Raw genomic sequence first — 19422 nt, 5'->3', positions numbered from 1 at the left:
AATTAGGGACCTCAAGACCTTTTGACTATCAATATCCTAATGGAATAGCCATGTGGAATTTACTTTCTACACTATGGCTAAGCAAACCTTCTTTAGTTAATTGTTAAATGACCTACTAATGCCTCATTTCATTCTAACATCAAATAGGGTACCATCAAACAGATGAACAGGCTTACCCTAACACTAATGAACCAATTTGAACAGTATTAAATTTATATAAATGTACATATTCCTGAAGTATAACACTGGAGTATCAAAGTATTCTTTGAAACAAATAGGAACTGACATTCTATTTGGTTCAAATAGTTGGTTAAAAATGTCTAAGAAAGGCAATTCCAGAGTCTCTATCAGTAATCTTGCCTACCGTTTTTACAAGTCTGAAATCCAATGCATAATTTTGTATGCCCAACCTAAATCTCTTCTGCTTCTATTTGAGCCCATTTCCTCTTGTTCTTTCCCAAAGAACAACTATGTCTTAATCCCTCCTATACATACAAATTGTTTCTTTTCAGACAGGTTAAATAACCCTGATTCCTTTAGCCTTTCCTCATAAGTCCTCTTTTCTAACTCTGACTTCGTATCTCGCAGGCCTCTTGTAAAAATGGCTTCATATTTCCCCAACATTTGGAGGTGACTGGAAATAAAAGAGCTGGAAAGGTGCTAAGATATATTAATAATAACCGACATTTGTATACTACTTCAAAGTTTTCAAAGCACATTAAATACATCACCACCGTGTTTCTCAAACTCTATTTTTTTCCCTCATGGTACAGAATTATTCTTTGCCATCTTCACAGTGGGAGAGAGTCTAGAGACCTACATGTATGCATGGAATTGCAAATGTAAGTAAGTAGAATTCAGGTAGAGCGAAAACTTGAATTGCAGCCTTTAAAACTCATTGCATTTACCTCCTCACTGGAAAACTGTGAGATGGCTACTCCAGGCATTGTTATGTTTGTTTTCCTGATAATGAAAGAAAGATGCAGAGAGTCTTTGTGACTTACCCTTAGTCACACACCTGTTAAATAGAAGAGGCAGCTTCAAACTCAAGTTTCTCCGGACTCCAGGTCCATTATTCTTTCTTCTAAATGAGCAGTCTCAGGTTTTTTTCATCTTCTTTAACCAAAACGACCAACTGAGTTCAAAAGAAGATATGAAAATATAGCCGACTTTTTAATAATTCAGACATTAAACATATTTATAAACCATGTAAAACAAAGTCATTTTTCTCAATATTTTTGTTTTGGAAAATGAAATTATTTTTCATAAAATATATCATTTCTATCAACATTTAATGGATTTATTACTGTTCTTTTATAAATAAATTTATATTTTAAGAATTATCATTTAAAAATTTCTGAAATAGTACATATCAATAGATACAGCTCACATGAATATGCTCTTTGAGCAGTCCTAAATAAATCTTAAGAGCATTAAAAGGTCTTGAGATCAAAACATATGAGAACCTCTATTGTACAGTATGTTGTTTTTTTTTTTTACTGCTGATTAATTCAATATTTATTCTTTCATTTATTCAGCTATTCCTTAAGTAATAATGACTAAAATCTACATAGGAATTTAAAGCCTGCACCGTGCTTTAAATGTTTCTGGCATACAGTAAAACCTTAAAATGCTTCCTAATTATCTCATATGTTCTTCAAAATAGTCCCCAAAATTCTGTACTAGGGACATCATTACCACCATCACCCTTTTACAGATGAGGAAACTGAGACTAAAAGTAGGTGACTCATGAATGATTATATAGCAACTAAGTGTTGATCGTACTTACATTTGGCTCAGCTTTCTATATACTACATCTAAAGCTCTTTCCTTATAAGCAATCAAGAACTCTATCCATGTACGTATGTATTAAGTGCCTACTATATACTAGGCACTGAGGCTACAAAAGTATTTATGCTAAAGAAAGAGACAGTTTCTATATGTGTGTGTGTGTGTATATATATATGTATATATATATATAGCATGTTCATATATATATACAAATATATGTGTATATATGTATGTGCATGTATGCATGTATATATCAAGCACACACACACACACAATTAAAAAGTAACCTTAAAAAGGAAAGCTACAACAGCTAAGGTAATGAAGAAAAAGCCTACACAGAAGGTAGCACTTGATCTCATTCATGATAGAAACTAGAGTTTCCAAGAGACAGAGGTGAAGAGAGGGAGAGTTGGGTTAGGGGGAGAGGTATAGTGTAGAGGTTCAGAGAAGGGAATTAGAGCATTGGGTGAGGGAAATAACAAGCAGATTGGTATGGCTGGACCACTGAGTGTGTGGTCTAGAGGAATGAGTAATGCTAGAGCTATCCAAAAGTGGAATAGACTTCCTTGAGAATTAATGGATTTCTCCTGATTAGTTATTTAAGCAATTGCTGGATAGCAATTTGTTAAGAGTGTTGTAGTGAGGATTTTTGTTCAGGCACGGGCTGGACCAGATGGCTGCGGTGGCCCTCTTCAAATCAGAAGGTCTATGATTCTGATACTAGAGGCTAGGAGATAAAATGACAATTTAGTGATAAACGTGTGAAAAGGGCTACTGGAAATATGTGCCAGTTTTGCTACAAGGTTCAAATTGGTTAAAGTCATAAAACGAATTTCATGGGCAGGATTGAAACTCCTAGCTGTGGTTTCTTCCACTCTTTTATCCCACTAAATGATATCCCCCCACATCTACTTTAAAGTGGCTAGACTAGGACTAGGGATGGAGGGGGTAAAAAAAAAAATAATACATTGGAACATCACCTTGTAAAGCAACTGCCAACCTGAATTTTTCTCTCTTCTCAGTCTCATAGAAGGCCATTTATATAATTTCTTCAGCTTTACGATAGAATTACTCCTCTGAGAAATCCCACACTGTGAAAATCTATTCAAGTAATTGAGCTGGCAGATGGTCTTAATATAAGAAATATATTGATACAACAGCCACTTACTTTCCTGACCGATGAAGCTGATAAAAGATGGAGCTGAACAGAGCATGGATAAAGGGGGAAAGCAGGCAGGCGGCTTAGACACATGCTGTGGGAGTTGGAGTCAAAATAATATAACCTAGCTCATTCACTTTGATTAATTTTTTTCTTCAGTGACATTACTTTACTCTCAGCACATTGATAAGGCCTGTATTTCAATAGCTTCCTTCTCAAATGTCTAAGCTAAACACTGAGAGCCAATGGCTTATTCCTGAAGTGAATGAAGCTTACCGAAAGGAGGTCTAAAGTTAATGTGAAGACAATGAATAAACGACTGATCATTTATGAAGCCGTTATTTTGTGCAAAGTGCTAGCTACAGATTTAAAAAAAATAAGAAAAGACATTGTTTGCTCACAAGGAGCTCACATTCTAATGAAGGAGGGCAACACATATAGGAGGATTCATCCACAAGTCAAATGGAAAGGTCCTATGTTCCTTCGTATATGGTGGCAAAGTATATGATAATATACCTTTGTCAAATGTTCTTTCTACTGCAAAGTCATGTAAGTTTCAGATGTTGAAACCATTTGAATTACCAATGTATCTCAAGAATTTATTTTCTGTGTTATTTTAATTGTGGCAATCAATCTTTGTAGCTGCCATCCATAGAAATGTGTATAGTCTGTACCAGAGTCTTTGGTATATTAGAATGTTTAAACATCAGAACCATAGAACTTATGATTTGAAAGAGACCACAGCAGCCATCTGGTCCAATCCATGCCTAAACAGAATTCCCCACCTCAACACTCTTATCAAATTGTTGTCCAGCAATTGTTTGAACAGCTGTCATTAGGAGGAAGCTATTAATTCTCAAAGCTTCCTATTCCATTTTCAGAAAGCCCTAGTTGCTGAGAAGTTGTTTACTCCTTACTTCCCAACCCCAATCATTAAACCTAAATTTGCTTGAAGACTGCTGTCATTCTCCTCAATCTCTTCCCCTTTCATCTAAAGCACATCCCTGAGTCTTACTCAGGCTAAATATTTCTAAAGGTTTCTTCAATGGGTTCTCATATAATATGGACTTATGGCTTTCACTAACCTGATCCCCCTTTTCTGGATGCTCCATTTTATAAAATCCTATCATAAATTTGGTGCCCAGACCCAAACAAATTATTCCAGATGTGACAGGCCTATGGAAAAGTATAGTGAGATTATCACCTCCTTATTCCTAGAGGTTTTGCCTCTCAGTGTAGACTAAGATCACTTTAGCTTTCTGAACTATGGCCAGAAATGGTCATCACTAGAAAGCTGACTGGGAACAATGCTCATTATGCCAGGACAGTAACACATTTCTAGCATCAACAACTCATTTTACATCTTGTTCCTGACAATTCTAACAATTCCTCCCTTCACCCCTTCCTCCTGCCCCCCAAAGGCGAACCTTGGAAAAAATCTAGGTGGTTGTCTGCAATGTCTAAGCTTTGGCTATTATATAAAGCTAATTATGGTCCTGCCCATTTGGCATTCACTTATTCTGCTGTCCAATATTCTGTCTCATCATTATTTTACTTCTGCTGCTGTTGTTGCAGTGGCGGTGGTGTGGTAATGGTGGTGTTTCTATCAGTGCGGAAGGTATCTCTTGTTTGTATTAGGATGTAAGAATAGCTTTTCAACTGAGATCTATGGGTCTCATCTTGGTCTTAAATCAAGCCTTGCTCAAGGAGAAAAACTCTGCTAATCAGAAAGTGGTGAAAACAGAAAAAAATATATCAAATTCTATATTATATTTTCTTAGTATTCAGTGCTTCAAGAGGCTAAGAGGAAGCCCCCTTAATGGGGGCCTGCCCTAATGGGCATCTCTCTTTAATGGACGTCCCCCTTAAGCAGCCCAGTTCCTTGGGGGGCTACTCCCTCTCCCTTGAGTGGTCTCTCCCTCCCTTAGGGAGCTGCCAGCCCCCCTTAAGCTGGGGTCTCCCTCTGGCTGCATCTCCCTTCAGGGGCAAAGGAGTCTGTTGGGTATGTGTTATCTGAAATAAATGCCTTTATTTGAAAAAGAAAAAAAAAGAACCTGAGAGGAAATAAATACTAGCTTTGATTAGGAGGTCAATCCTCTTGGTCTCCCCTGTGCCTCTGTTGTAGAACCTTTCTCTAAATATATGGTATTGAGATTAGTTGAATCTACCTGATACAATCTATAATAAAGAGAAGAGAGTTTGAAAGTTGCTGTGTAATTGCAGAGAGTAAACTAAATTTAGAGACAGGAAGGCCTGGGTTTAAGCCTTGCTTTTAAAGCATATGGTATTTGTGTTATCATCAATGAGTCACTTAATTTCTCAGTGGTCCCTGTGACAAATCTATAAGGCTAACTTGCAGATGAGTTGCTGATCTACATTGGTGAAGAGTTTCCATATCAGGACTTCTTTAAACTTATAAAATCAGACTTCATTAGTTTGTTATCCAGAGTGAAGGAACTTCAAGGCAAAGAAGTAAGGCAAATGCTAAATTTTGCTGCCTCACCTTCTCATCAGAAGAAATGAGATTGTTGATCCTCATGCTATCCAAGGCATGTGAGCAGTTAGATAGCCAGAGTGGAAGGGAAAGGTAATAGGGAGGGTGCCCCTTTCCCAAGTGGTGGCAGCTCTTCATGCTACTCTGTCCTCTAGAATGGGTTCTGAGATGACTCAAGATTGGTGGGGGCAAGGGAAGGGTTAGTGGGGAAGGCAATGGAATCAAGACAATCTCATAGAAGCAGAACAGTAGCAGTTATGCTTCAGTGTGTTTAAATAATAATAGAAATATAACCTAAATTGCATTTGTATGCAAATAGGTTGTGAACTACAAGAGAACTCATATAACCAGGCATTAGAATGGGTTGTGGTGATTATTTAGTCTAACTTCCTCATTACACAAATGAAGAAACTAAGACTCAGTCAGTCCCTAGTTAATTGAATTGACCATGGTCTTACAGCTTATTCAGTAGGAGACTAGAACTCTACTCTCCAGACACCAACACAAACTGATGTTGTTCCTTAGGAGACTGACAAAATACTGAACTTCATCAGGAATAATATTGGGAACAAAATGGTAATCACTCTTCTACCAGGTTTGTAAATTTTGTCATTTCTAACCCCAAAACATGTCTCATAACAGTTCACTTTTTTCCACTCACGTGGACATCACCTTAGTTCAGACCCTCATTATGATCCTTCTTCCATCTTCCATGCAATGGACAAGGAAGTTTTTCTAAAGCACAAATCTGACTATAGCTGTCCCCTACTCATTTAGCCCAAATGGCTTGCTAAGGCATCTATGATCAAATATAAATTTCTGTTTGGAATTTAATGTCTTTCACAACTTGGACACAATGCCAAGTCTGACCATGGCACTCCCCTGATCAATAAACCACAATGACTCCCCATTACCTCCAAGATCAAACATCCTTTATAACCTGATAACTTTACATTCTCTTTTTCCCCTATTTTATTATCTTCCACAAACCTTACAATACAATATCACTAGGCTCTGTGCTCTTCCTTAAACAACGCACTTTCGAATCTGTACATTTTCATTGACTGTCTGCTATGCCTGTGTTGTTCTGCCTCCTCACCTCCATCTCTTGGCTTTTCTGGCTTCCTTCAAATTTTGGCTAAATTTCTACCTTCTGGAAGAAAGTCTACATTAATACTAGTACCTTTCCCATGAGATTATGTTCAGTTAATTGAGTGATCACTTCATGCACATTAAGGGACAGCCAAATTGACCTTATACACAGTATATGCCAAACCTCATATATGGTATTCCATTTTCTACATCTGTGACTGTGTTCTCACTGGCTCCTATGGCTGGAATGAGCTCACTTATCACCTTCAACTCTTAGAATTTCTAGTTTCTTTTAAGCTTCAGCTAAAACTCAACTCTTTGTATGAAACTTTATCCTGTGATTCCCCCTCTCCATTCCCTAGCTGCCAGTTTCTTTTTTCCAATATTATCCTGTAACTAGGTTATAAGGTATTCAACAGCAGGGCCTGTTTCATTTTTTGTCTTTGGATCCTTAGCACCTGGAGCAACATCTAGAACACAGGACATAAGAAATGTTCTTAATCGATTGATTGATGGACACCTTTTACAAAAATAAAGTGTGTGCTTATATTTCAACTTCTAATTGCTGCACCTCAAGAAAGGCAGAAAAAGGAACGTCCAGAGACCATTCTATCTCTGCCTGGAGAATGATGTGATAGAGAACAAGAATTCTCATTTTTATATTCCCACTTGTTGTCCTTTGATTCCTCCTCCTGATTTCCACTTCGCATTCACACAGAATGCCTAGTTAAGTGACCCTTTTGTCTAGCTCCCTACAAGGTATTGGATCTTTATCTTCCTTCAAGGTTCCTAGAAAGAAACATCTTTCTTGTTAGAGCTCTGTTGACTTCCCCCCTCTACTTATTAACGTTCTCTCCTATTTGCTTGTCATGCAGATATTGTATCTTTCCTAGTAGAATATAATTTTCTTGAAGACAGGGATTGCTTTACTGTGTTTTTTCATATCTCATGCTCTTAATAAAGTGCTTGGAACATAGCAGCTTTTTAATATACACTTGAAAATTTAATTAATTATTGTTGTATTATACATTGAACAAATCACCAAACATTCCTTAAAGTTTTATATTCAAATACACACAAAAATAATTATGATCATGACAAAACAAAAAAAAAGTATTCAGGGGCATATATGTCTTTTCAGAAGGATTAAAATCATTGAGTAGAAATATCTACTTTTACTTATTCATTTAATTCGTATAAAGCTGTGCCCTTTGTCACTGAATCACATTAAATTACAGTGCTCAAAGTACAGAACATAAGCCAATCAGTTATGAATATACAAAATGGAGAAGTAGGGGGTGATAACATAGATTAAACTATCAGTTTTAAAATCCTCTTCCTCACCCACCATTAAAGACTAATTAAAAAAAATATGATACCATCTCACATTTGCGGAAAGTTAGTAGACTGAAGCCTATGTGGGCATGAAACTCCAGGAAGAAGCTTCTGTTTGAGAGATATCTAGAGGACCCCTGGAGATCAGCTCATGAGAGTGTCTATGGATGAAGTTTGATTCCATGTCCATTTATAAGGACAGAAAGAATCTCTCCCTGTAAAAGTTCTCCAAACTTGTTCCATTATCTTTTTTTTAATTTTGGAGGAAATTTTGACATCTGAGTTCATCAGTTGGAGAAGATATTAAAGGTTGGGGTTGGGTGAATATTTATCAGGCACTTAATGTGTGCCAGTCATGGAGTTAAGTCCTTATCCTCACGGAACTGACATTCTAATAAGGAAAGACAACACATACAGGAATTAGAGCCTTGGGAAGGGTGTTTTGGTCTTTGAAGTTCCAGTGATGGTGAGCTCATATTGTGGACAATCAATTGATGTGCCATTTCCCAAAACAAGAGCAAAAACCACTATTTTTACTGACTTGATTACTTTGACCAGAGCAAAATATGGAAAAAGGTGGAGGGTTAGGTAAGAAGAGAGCTGGCAGGATGGATGGCAAGAAGGCTGGTTTGATGCCTGCATCTGAGTCACTTGATACTTGGGGTGGGGCTAATAAGCAAGTTCCATGCATGGTTCAATTAAAAAAATAGTAATTTGACACTTTGATTTCTTTGAATGTTTAATGGTTTTGTTTCTATTTTGAGATTCATTGTTCAATTTACTTTAAGATCCTGCTTTGAGATAAACATAGGTTTATATAACCTTTTATATACCAATGACTAAGTTTCTCTCAAATTCAGAGGAGAAGGCTGGCGTATCTGCAAAGTTATGTCAGTCCTGCTTTCCCAATTTAGGGATGATGCAATAAGTGCTTTGTTTCCTTAGATCATTTGATGAATATGGCTGCCTCTTCTTCATTGAAACTCCACTGGTTCAAGGTTTGGTTGTGGCTGCTGTCATAGTCGATGCTCCTGGTCTGCTTTCTTCTGTAGCAGTCAAAAGATATGATGAATTAACTTCTTCTCATATCATTAAAGAATTGAGGCCTGCTTCTGAGATTATAAAACATCTCATCAAATTTTAGCCAGGGCTCCTGGGGGGGAAATCCAAGTAAACAAATGAAAAATATAGGTCATTATTGGACATCAGCTGAGACTGGAGGGGAAGGGTGAACTGAAGAATCTACAGTATTCTTTCATAATGGCTAAAAATTCTCTATAGAAATTTTACTGCAGCATAGCAATTGCTTCCTTAAAAAGTTATTACAGAAGTTTTTAAGCTCATACCTCTTATTGAACAGCAGATTTAAATACAAATTTTAATCTAGTTTCTGGTGATTATAGATACTTTTTAAATCAAATTTGAAAAGGAAGGGAGAGAAAAGCTCCTAATGAGATGTGAACTTACATGGAGCTGGAAGAGATCTGTTCCACTTTCTGTGCGATATGTAAAAGTGACCTGATAAAGTGTTTTCGTTGTGACAACAGTGCCACCTAGTGTTTCATCTGAGTATTTTACAGCACTTAAAACTAGGTAGGAGTTTCAAAACTGGAATTTGTGTTGAAGTTAGATCACCTCAAAAGTAGAATAGTTTGCCAAATTTCAAAACCGAATTTCTAGAATTATTTCTTATGATAGCTTCATTGTTTATGTGGGGGAAATGTGTGTTCCTCTTAAGTTATATAAGTGAGAGCTTCTATTAAAAAACCCAAACAAATTCTGTATTATTTTTACTTTGGACTTGGCTTTACATTTAAGCTCTTTTGTTTACTCTTTTTGTGATCTTGGGGAAGATATTTAGTTTCTCTTGCCCTACATTTCCTTATCTGAAAAATGAGAGGGTTGGACTAGATGGTACAAATACGGAGGTCTTGCATTTGGATGTATCATTGTATCAATTCTCCTTATTAAAAATGAGGCATTGGGGAAATCAGTCTAATAAAAGAAGTTTCTCCTAGATTATCAATAATAGGAGAAGAGTCTCTTTCTATTCATGAGGTATAAATTGCATAATTTTGATGCAATTTTGTTATTTTAATTCAATTTTGTTCCACTTATGCAGTAGTATGTTGCCAAAATGCTTTGTCAGAAAAGAGAAATTTAGAATGGCTTTAATGAAGAGCAAATAATGTTTACCTTGACATAGTAATTGTTTTGAATGCCATTGCAGACTTGTAAGGCTGTTAAAACCAATTCATTCTCTTAAGACTAACTGTGACACCACTAAAAATCTGATTTATTTTACTCAAGTAATGACTCTTTTCCTCCTCCTGTAGATAATTCAAAGATAAACTGGCACCAAAGCCTGGTCCAAATTACAATAAATTCTAAACTAATTTAGTACCAATTAATTAAGTTTTACATTAGCTACAGTGGTCAGTTTTTATTGTATGACCATTTAAATTTTATGTTAGAATTATATTCCCACCTTGCTCGAACAGCAATATGCTAAATTTTGTTTTCTGAAAAGTCAAAAAGAAGAAAAAAACTTGTAAATTACTCATTTGTTATTGTTTAAACCTAGTTAATAAGAGATTAATAAATCTTTTAAATCTATCAGACTATAAACATTCAAAGAATGAAAAGTATAGAAGACGTTATACTGTATTCATATGTAAACATATCATTATCATCTATGATTTAAGAAGTAGTCTGAGGTCCAGGACAGTTAAAAGACTTGCCCAGGGTCACATTGGATTGAAAGTCAAGGGTATTTTCTGTTGTTGTTTGTTTGTTTTTGGTTTTTGATTTCCTGATGCTAATGGCACCATGTTGAATTGCCTCTACCAGAGAATACCACAATTGAGTTAAATTGAATTTTGATTATCTATAACTTCGAATACTTTAAGTGATTTGTCTGGATCTCTTCTCTGTCTCTCACATCCTACCTTGTGTCACATTTATCAGAGTATAAGCTCTTCGGGTCAGATTCTCTTAAAAAAACAAAAACAAAAAACACTTTTGTATTGCCAGTACAGATATCTATTGATTTGTAAAGGTTTCTCCAGCTTAGATACATTGCACAAAAATTACACAAAAAATTTACACAGAAGATTGAAGACAAATCTATCTACCAAACCTCTGTGGACCACATGGGAAGTGCAACTTGACAGAATGATGAGTTCTAGGATTTTCTTCCCTGGTGAGTTTTATAAAGAATTTCGAATTTCCTTAGCAATTGATCAATTAGAAACAAATGATACTGTGAGGGGAGAAAAAAACCCCAGATTTGGAGTCAGAGGACTTGGAATCAGATCTCAGCTCTGATCCCCATCTGAAGTTAAGGAATTCATATTGTCATTCTGGATCTCAGTTTCCCTAAATGTAAAATGAGGAGTTAGGACTAAACGGTCTCAATTTTTTTTTTCTAACTCTAAGTTCTATTATCTAACACCATTCTGTAGAAATATTTCCACTAAGTGCTTTCTTTGTAAACCTTGTGGTGCCACATAAATCTAAACTGGTCTATCTATGTTACTCCCCATCATGAACTTTGCCTTCTACTCAAACTGGTTCACTTTCTTTTTTCCATACACGTAGTATCAGTCTATGCACACTGGCTATTTGTTCCCTGTGCATGAAATACTCTCTCTTCTCATCTCATCTCCTGGAATTTCTAGTTCCCTTAAAGGTTCGGCTCAAGTGCCATTTGAGGCCAAAGACTTTTCTTCCTCTTCTCTGCCCTCCCCCACCCCAAGTTGTGAGAAAGTTGTCAGGATTCCATCTTATATATAAATTACTCTGCAAATGTTTTCTATTTACTTATCCATTTAGCCAGCCTTTTCACCCAGAGAAGATAAGCTCCTTAGAAGGTAAAGAATTTGTTTTTTGCCTTGGTAATCCTAGTGTTTATTTAGAATTCTTGGTACTGGGATACAAATGCACAGATGTTATCTACAAATGCGTATAACAATATAGGAATAGTAAAGGCTTGCAAAATTAACTTCTTCACAAAGATCTCAAAAGTACCACATTTCACTTTTGAGCCATTTTTCTTTTGTCTAAACTTGCTGGGATGAAGAAACAAATGTATACTGGGATTCATTGTCTTCCCTCAGAGCCCACAACCAGGCATGGTTTGAGATGGAAAATTAGATTTCATGATTTAGCTCTGGCCACATACTATGTGTGCTTTTATCAGATCTCAAAGACTTGAAAGTATGAACTGTACTTGAACCAGAATTCTTCCTATAACATTTCCAATAAGTGACTATTTATCCTTCATTGGAGGACCTATATAGAAAGGGATGCAACTACTTCCCAAGTCACTCAATTCCATTGTTGGAAGGTTATAATTTTATAAAGTGCTTTTTTACATTGCTTCTAAATGTGCATCGGCAAATTCTAGCATTTAATTCTATTCCTTCCACTTAACAGTCTTTAAAGCCACTAACCATATGAAATGAAAAAGTGGGCAAAGTCTAAGATCTTCAGTTAGAGGACTTGGATTCTAACCCTAGCTCTTTCCCTCCAGTCTCCCCCAACATACAGAGGAGGGCCTGCTGTACAGGTTCTTAGACCTGTTTTTCTAAAAGAAAAGCAACTTTTGAAGGGTCAACAATCACTTTAATCAAGTACATGTATCATTCACTTAGTTCAGGGGGAAAAGTCAGCACCTTGAACTTCAGAGAAAATACAGAGAAGCAAAGATCAACAGACAGGGCTTCCAATTGTCTGACCATAAGCAATACATACATAACTGATCAACAGACAGATCCAACTGTTTGACCGTTATATACATACATAGTTACCAGAGAGAGAAGCACCAACATCTGGGTTTGCAAAGCTGGGGGCCTCCTTACTGGCTTCCCAGAGTTTCATCTGGCACACAAACTGTCTTCCAAAAACTAAACCCCAAAGTTAAGCCTCATCTCAGAATATTTATACACTTTTCAGAGCCAGAGGGCATCACAACCCTAGAGAACTAGTGCCTCATTAACAAAAGGTGTGGGCCTTCCAACAACAAAACTCCTCTAATCTAGCTTCCCTTAATGGGCAGGGCCATAAATAGGTGGGGAAGATCTTTAACTCTCTTTAGAATTATACCTCCTTATCTCTATGACCTCGGGCAAATAACAACTCTCTGAGCCTCTCCTTTCTAATCTGTCAATGAAGAGTTTGGACTATATGACCAACTCTAAGTCTTCTCCAGGCTAAACATATCTATTTGTTTCAACTTATCTTCATATGTTATGGTCTCAAGGACATTTATGGTGGACTTCTTATGGTGACAAATTTTTTATTATTCTCATCCTTCCTAAAATATGGTGTTCAGGATATCAGGCCTGAAAATAAATATATTTGTGTACTTAAGTACTAAAAAGAGATATGATGAGACCCTATGAGGATCACAAATCAAGGTATTTTTAAGAGTTATTGGGTACTTATTGCATGCTATCACAAAGATAATGTGGGATATATGAAGAAGTATATAAAGAGAGAGATTGGGAAACAGGAAGACAGACATAGTGGAGGTAGAAAAAAATAAATATTTATATAGCACCTACTACACGTCAGGCACTGTGCTAAACACTTTTACAAATAAAATTTCATTTGATCCTGACAACAACACTAAGAGGTAAATGCTATTATTAACCTCATTTAACATTTAAGGAAAATGAGTTAAACAGAGGTTAAGGGATTGGCCCAGGGTCACACACCTAGCAAGTATCTGAGGTTGGATTTGAATTCAAGTTTTCTTCATTCTAGGATCAGCTTTCCATCCACAGTACCACCTAGATATCTGATAGGTATTAACTATCCTTAAGAAAGTCAAATTGGGGAATTAAGTTATGTGTACATACAAATAAGGTCTGCAATAAAGGTAAACAACAAAAGACAATTTGGTACACGTGCCAACTGAGTAGTGCAGTGTATTTGGAGAACAATAACTATAAGTACACTTAATGCAAAGCAGAAAGGATTCCTAAGGAAATCAAAAAGCCTATTTTAAAGAAAAGTAATATGTAATCTGCCTGCCCTTTCTATTCCCACTTGCCTTCCAGGAAAATATTATTTATATGTGGTCAAAGTCTCTGTTTCCCTTTGTTTCAAGAGCAGTAGAAGATAGAGAAAAGGTTCGATAGAGAATGAGTGGCCATGGTAAATGAAACAAAGTTCAATGCAAGCATCAGTACACTAAATGTGATTTCTGTGGACTTTATTAAGAAAACTTTCCAAGATTACTTCATTGACTTTGCAGAGTGAAGCCTTGAAATCTATTCTATAAGTCACTTGCAAAAGAAAGATCTCTCTTATTTCATTGTCATATTTTGCATTTATTGATAATGGCCAGTAGTTTTGTGAGGCTTTATAACTTACAGGATTTTAGCAAGCATGATCTCATTTGATGTCTGCAACAGTCTTCAAGGTAATACTTCTTGGTCCCAGAGGATTGAACTCACCTCCCAGAGGAAGTGAGATGTTAAAATGGTGCTAAAAGGAAGCAGATTTTATCTAGTGATGAGGGGAAGACCTTTCTAATAATTAGAAGTAGTCAAAAGAAGGATGTGTTTGAACCGAAGTACACACCTTTCCCCTCACTGATGTTCTTGAAACCGAGGTGAGATGGTACCTGTGTTCACTAACCTCTGTATTAGCAGCACCTGAAACCTCTAGTCTGCTTTGGAGTCCCAAGCAATCTCTTCACCAGATGCTGCAGAAACATTTCCTGACCCAGAGCTCTGGAAACAAATTCTGGTAAGAAATAATTTCCCAAAGGGTTACAGTTCTGCATCAGTAACAATTAGCCTTGAGCTAGCTACCCAAAAGGATTTAGCACATACTTCATAGAGGTTATTGTTATTCAAGTATGAAGTAGAGTAGAAAGCACTTTCCAACAATGACATTAAATAAGCCTATAATAATAATAAAACTGACTTTTATACAGTGCTTTAAGTTTTGTGAAACACTTTTGCAACAGTAATTTAAATGGGGAGATTTTCATATTCATTAATGTCCATGTGACCCAGGTCACATGGAAGCCTAAGTCACAAGCCTGAGTCTGTGGTGGGAGGCATTTGCTGAATGGGTGGAAGAGGAAGAGGCAGAGCTAGAGCATAGCTGAGAGAAGTTAATCATGACAGCAATTAGAGCTGGGAAGGATGCAGGCAGTTGGCAGCTGGTTGTGAGTTTCAGAAGGGCATTTTGGTTAAGGCAGTCTGTTTGTGATTTGTTTAATGGAGCTGGTTTATGGGAAGCCTAGCAAGGGGAAGGCTTGGGGATGGTGTTGTTCTCTGCATTGTTATTGTGCATAGAGTTTTGTTACTATGATAGATTTGGCTTTCTGATATCTGAATAAATGTTTTAGTTCTGTCTTCCATGTGAAAAGTCTGTGGTATTTTGCGATTCAGAACTGTGCCGGGATATTCATGGCTGCTGTAGGTGCCGTGAATATCATGTTGGCACTTCAGCTTTACATATGCTATCTCATTCAGTCCTCAGAACAACCCCAGAAAGTAAATTGTTATTATCATCTACCTTTTTTACCAATGAGGCAGAGAGATTAAGTGACTTTCCTGGAGTAACACAGATACCAACTGAAGCTACATTTGATCTAAGGTTTTCATGATTCCAGTCTGTCACTTTATCCATTGTGCTACTTAGCTGCCTCAATTATCAACACCCCCAATTTATACATTCAGAATGTGAGTATTAGAGGGTATCAAGGCAATGTTTAGACAGCAAGTAGTATAATATAGTTTGGAGTCTAGGTCTTAGAACTTTAATTCATAGTACTCTTTCTCCTGAAACAGACTGCCTCAAACAAATGGAAGTTCAAAGGATCATAGATGCAATATAATAATACCTAATATATGTGTGTATATGTATGTCACTTTAAAATTTACAAAGCACTTTACAAACATTATTTCATTTGATCCTCACAACACCCTTAAGAGGGAGGTGCTGTTATTATTTCCATTTTAGAGATGAGGAGACTAAGGTCAAGTAAGGTTAAATGACTTGCCCAGCGTCACATAGGTCTTTAATAAATATTGGAGAGGGGATGAAAAGCAGGATTCTCTCACTTCATATTCAGATCTCTTTCCGCTGGCCTGAATTGACTGAGGAGATTATGGAGTGGTGATGTCACCTGATTAATAGTTATCTTCATGCAATTTCTTTCTATTAGCTAGCAATGTCAGTGTACAAAGGTAAGGAGGGAGTAATTCCGGTGGAATTTTGTTGGATGATTTTTGTCCTTGACATATGAGAGAGAGATTTGAAGATACATGGAGAGAAAAGGGACATAAATGAAGAGAGAAAAAGATACAAAATTGAGAGGACAAAAAAGGATAATGTAAGGATTTTGTTAAAGCATTCATGGAATTCTCAAACTGGAGAGTTACAAAGCACCTTAAAAATCATCTACACTGTCTTCTTAATTTTACAGGCAAGGAAAATGAACTTAACAGCCTGCCTGACCCTGGGCCAGTGGCATATTCAAAGATCTCAGTATCTCCAGGGACAACTGGTTCTCTGAGATGAGTACCTCAGCTAAGCAGCTTCATTTGCATGTTGGGGTCATCTATGAACTGAATGGCTTCTCCTGTTTGGTTAGAACTACTATCTCTATGAAGACTAGAGGAACACAATGAAAGAGTATGACAGGGAAGGAAATAGAACTGCAACCTGCTCTAGGAGTTATCAGATAATTGAGTTTGTGTCCTCAGTATATAGTATAAAGTCATACAAGTCCTTTAGAGGCTGCTTATCTATAAGCCTAAAATCTACTGGGTTCACATCTGCCTGATTCTCTTTTTCCACCTAGACAAAGCAGGACAATGTGCACTGAAGAACATCTTCTTTCTACAACTGTTGTATAATGGAAATAATATACACTGATAATCAGAAGATGTTACTTCAAGAGTTGGCAGTAATATGGGCAAGTTATTCATCCCCTGAGCGTGAATATTTCATTAGTAAAATATTGGTATGATTTGGGATGGAAGAGACAGAGAGAGAAGAAAAAGAAAGAAAGAAAGAAAGAAAGAAAGAAAGAAAGAAAGAAAGAAAGAAAGAAAGAAAGAAAGAAAGAAAGAAAGAAAAGAAAGAAGGAAAGAAAGAAGGAAAGAAAGAAGGAAAGAAAGAAAGGAGGGAAGGAAGGAAGGAAGGAAGGAAGGAAGGAAGGAAGGAAAGAAGGAAGGAAAGGAAGGAAGGAAGGAAAGGAAGGAAGGAAGGAAGGAAGGAAGGAAGGAAGGAAGGAAGGAAGGAAAGAAAGAGAGAGAAAGAGAGAAAGAAAGAAAGAAAGTTTGGCTCGGTGGACTATTGGGGAGCTGATCTTATATTATGGCAGGGCTACCCGATTTGAACTTTTGGGGAATTCTTTCTCAGGATTTAAGTAAAAAACGAGGAAGAGAGTCTCAATTTTTTCTGAAAATGTTTGTTTTTAACACCCATATGCTCAAATGAATATGCAATCTAATCCATTTGGATGTTTTCTCCACCACTTGTGGCTTTGAGACCACAGGTTCTACATTCCTGAATTATAGACCATGCCCCATTCGTGTATGACCATACTATGTGAATCTTGTCCATATTTTCCAAAAAGTTCATCACAGAAAGGTCTTTAATACTATGCACTTTAAAATGTGGGCTTCATAAAAATGAAGATTTCCAAGGTTTTCTGTGTCCAGGATGCTGAGATGTTTTATAGAAAGGAAGGGTGGGGTACAGAATGTGTTTTACAACAAGTAAGATCATCAGCCATACAGCTGGAAGGTTCTTTAGAGATCAGCTAGTTCAACCTCCTCAATTTACAGAAAAACTGAGGCCCCAAAAGGGGCAATAATCTAGACAAAGTTATACAGGTATTAAGTCTCAAAGTTTGATCCCCGGTTCTTTAATTCCCTATCAAGTGTTCTCAACATTACATCAGCTGTTCTCGACATTACATCAACTATACTCAGGGTGAGTAGTTTCCTGGAACAGCAGGAGATGGATTGTATTCTTTATTTAGCTTGTAGCCAGTGGCAACTCTCTAGTATAACCTTTGTGCATCAATGAGTGCTTTAGCTTTTCACCCTGAGAAGTGTCCCAAATGGCTATCCTTTCAGCCTAACTGATGCTTTCCCAAGTGTTTATATGGAAAAATTCAGTCTTTATATCCATTTAATTACATTCAACAGATATTTATTGATTGCCCACAAAGTGTAAAGGATAGAGTTGAGTGTTAGAAATACAGCCAAAAAAAAAGAAAAAAAAAAAGAATTCCTGCCCTAAAATAGCTTACATTCCAATAAAAAGATTGATTATAAATCAATTAGGTATGTAAATGCCTAAGTAAATAAAAGTATTCAGGAAATAATGCAAAGTATTATAGAAATCAAGTGATTTTGAGATAGTGTGCCATTAACTGAAACAATCAAGAAAAGCCAAGTGTAGGAAGTTGTAGCTGATATATTTAAGGAAGTTAGTGATTCTACCAGAGAGATATGAGGAGATAGTGCATTCCAGACATGGAGAATATACACAAATAGAAGAGATATGGAATAGTGTGCATAGGGAAAAGTCAGAAGGCCATTCCAATTGAATAAAGAGACTACAGTAAGTTAAGTATAACAATAATGATGATGATGAAGGGAAGAATGGTGATGATGATGATGCTAATATTTCTTTATTACTTTAGGGTCTTCAAAGCAATATAGAGATATTATCTCATTTGATCCTCATAATGACCCTACAAATTAGAGTCATTATAAAACTGTGACTCAGAGAGGTTAATTAACTTGTTCAGGGTCACCCAGTTAGTAAAAGCTTGATACAGAATTCAAACCCAGGGCTTCTTTACTCCATACAACTTCCATTCTGCTGTCATGTTATAGCAATCAAATTAGGATATTTTGCTGGTTTTGCTTTACTAAAAGTGCCTCTGACTGAATAATGTTATTAAAGAAGGTCTTCCCCACTCATTGATGGGTCTGCCCATTGAGGGAAGCTTGATTAGGGGAATTGTTTTGTAGGAGGGTTCCAAGTACATTTTTTTTTTCTACTGAAGTAGTGGGTTAGAGGGTTATGTTCTCTGGCTCTGAAAAGTGTATAAATACTCTGAGCATGAGGTTTTACTTTGGGGCATAGTTTTTGGAAGGTCTGTGTGCCAGATGAGACTCTGAGAAGCAGCTAAACAGACCTCCCCCCTCCCCCCTGCCACTTTTTGAAAACCTAGATGTTGGTGTTTCCCTCTCTGGTAAAGATATATGTATGTCAATGGTCAGGTAGTTTGGAAGGTAGAAAGAACCATTGTGATGATGTCTGTTGATTTTTGATTTTTCTGAAATTTTGATTTTGATTTTCTCTGATATCTGTGCTTGATTAAAGTGATTGTTAACCCCTCAAAAGTTGCCTTTCCTTTTATCATCTACAATCTAAGAACCTGTGATAGCAGGCTCCCTGTATAGGTTGGGGTACTACTGTTACATATTGCCACTGTGAAATATGAAATGAGACTAGAAAGTTAAGTAGAAAGGCAAATTTTAAAATGCTTTAATGCTAT

At 36.6% G+C, this 19422-nt stretch overlaps 2 long non-coding RNA genes across 4 annotated transcripts in view; one reads left to right on the top strand and one right to left on the bottom strand.

Moving 5' to 3' along the window:
• LOC140526303 (uncharacterized) overlaps positions 1-19422 on the top strand; it is a 171619-nt gene that overhangs the window by 66364 nt on the left and 85833 nt on the right. The gene's annotated exons all lie outside the window — the stretch shown is intronic.
• LOC140526302 (uncharacterized) overlaps positions 7513-19422 on the bottom strand; it is a 46051-nt gene continuing 34141 nt past the window's right edge. For 2 of the 3 annotated variants that reach the window (XR_011974311.1, XR_011974313.1), the window contains one exon: positions 7513-9024. This is a non-coding gene — a long non-coding RNA (uncharacterized lncRNA). Of the gene's footprint in view, positions 9025-14527; positions 14628-19422 lie in introns of those variants that run through there. The other variant, XR_011974312.1, reaches the window with a different exon arrangement.

Source organism: Notamacropus eugenii, chromosome 2 (assembly GCF_028372415.1).
Source record: "Notamacropus eugenii isolate mMacEug1 chromosome 2, mMacEug1.pri_v2, whole genome shotgun sequence".
Classification (NCBI taxonomy): Eukaryota; Metazoa; Chordata; class Mammalia; order Diprotodontia; family Macropodidae; genus Notamacropus; species Notamacropus eugenii.
Note: the sequence above shows the minus strand (reverse complement) of the source record. Positions and strands in the feature narration are given on the sequence as shown.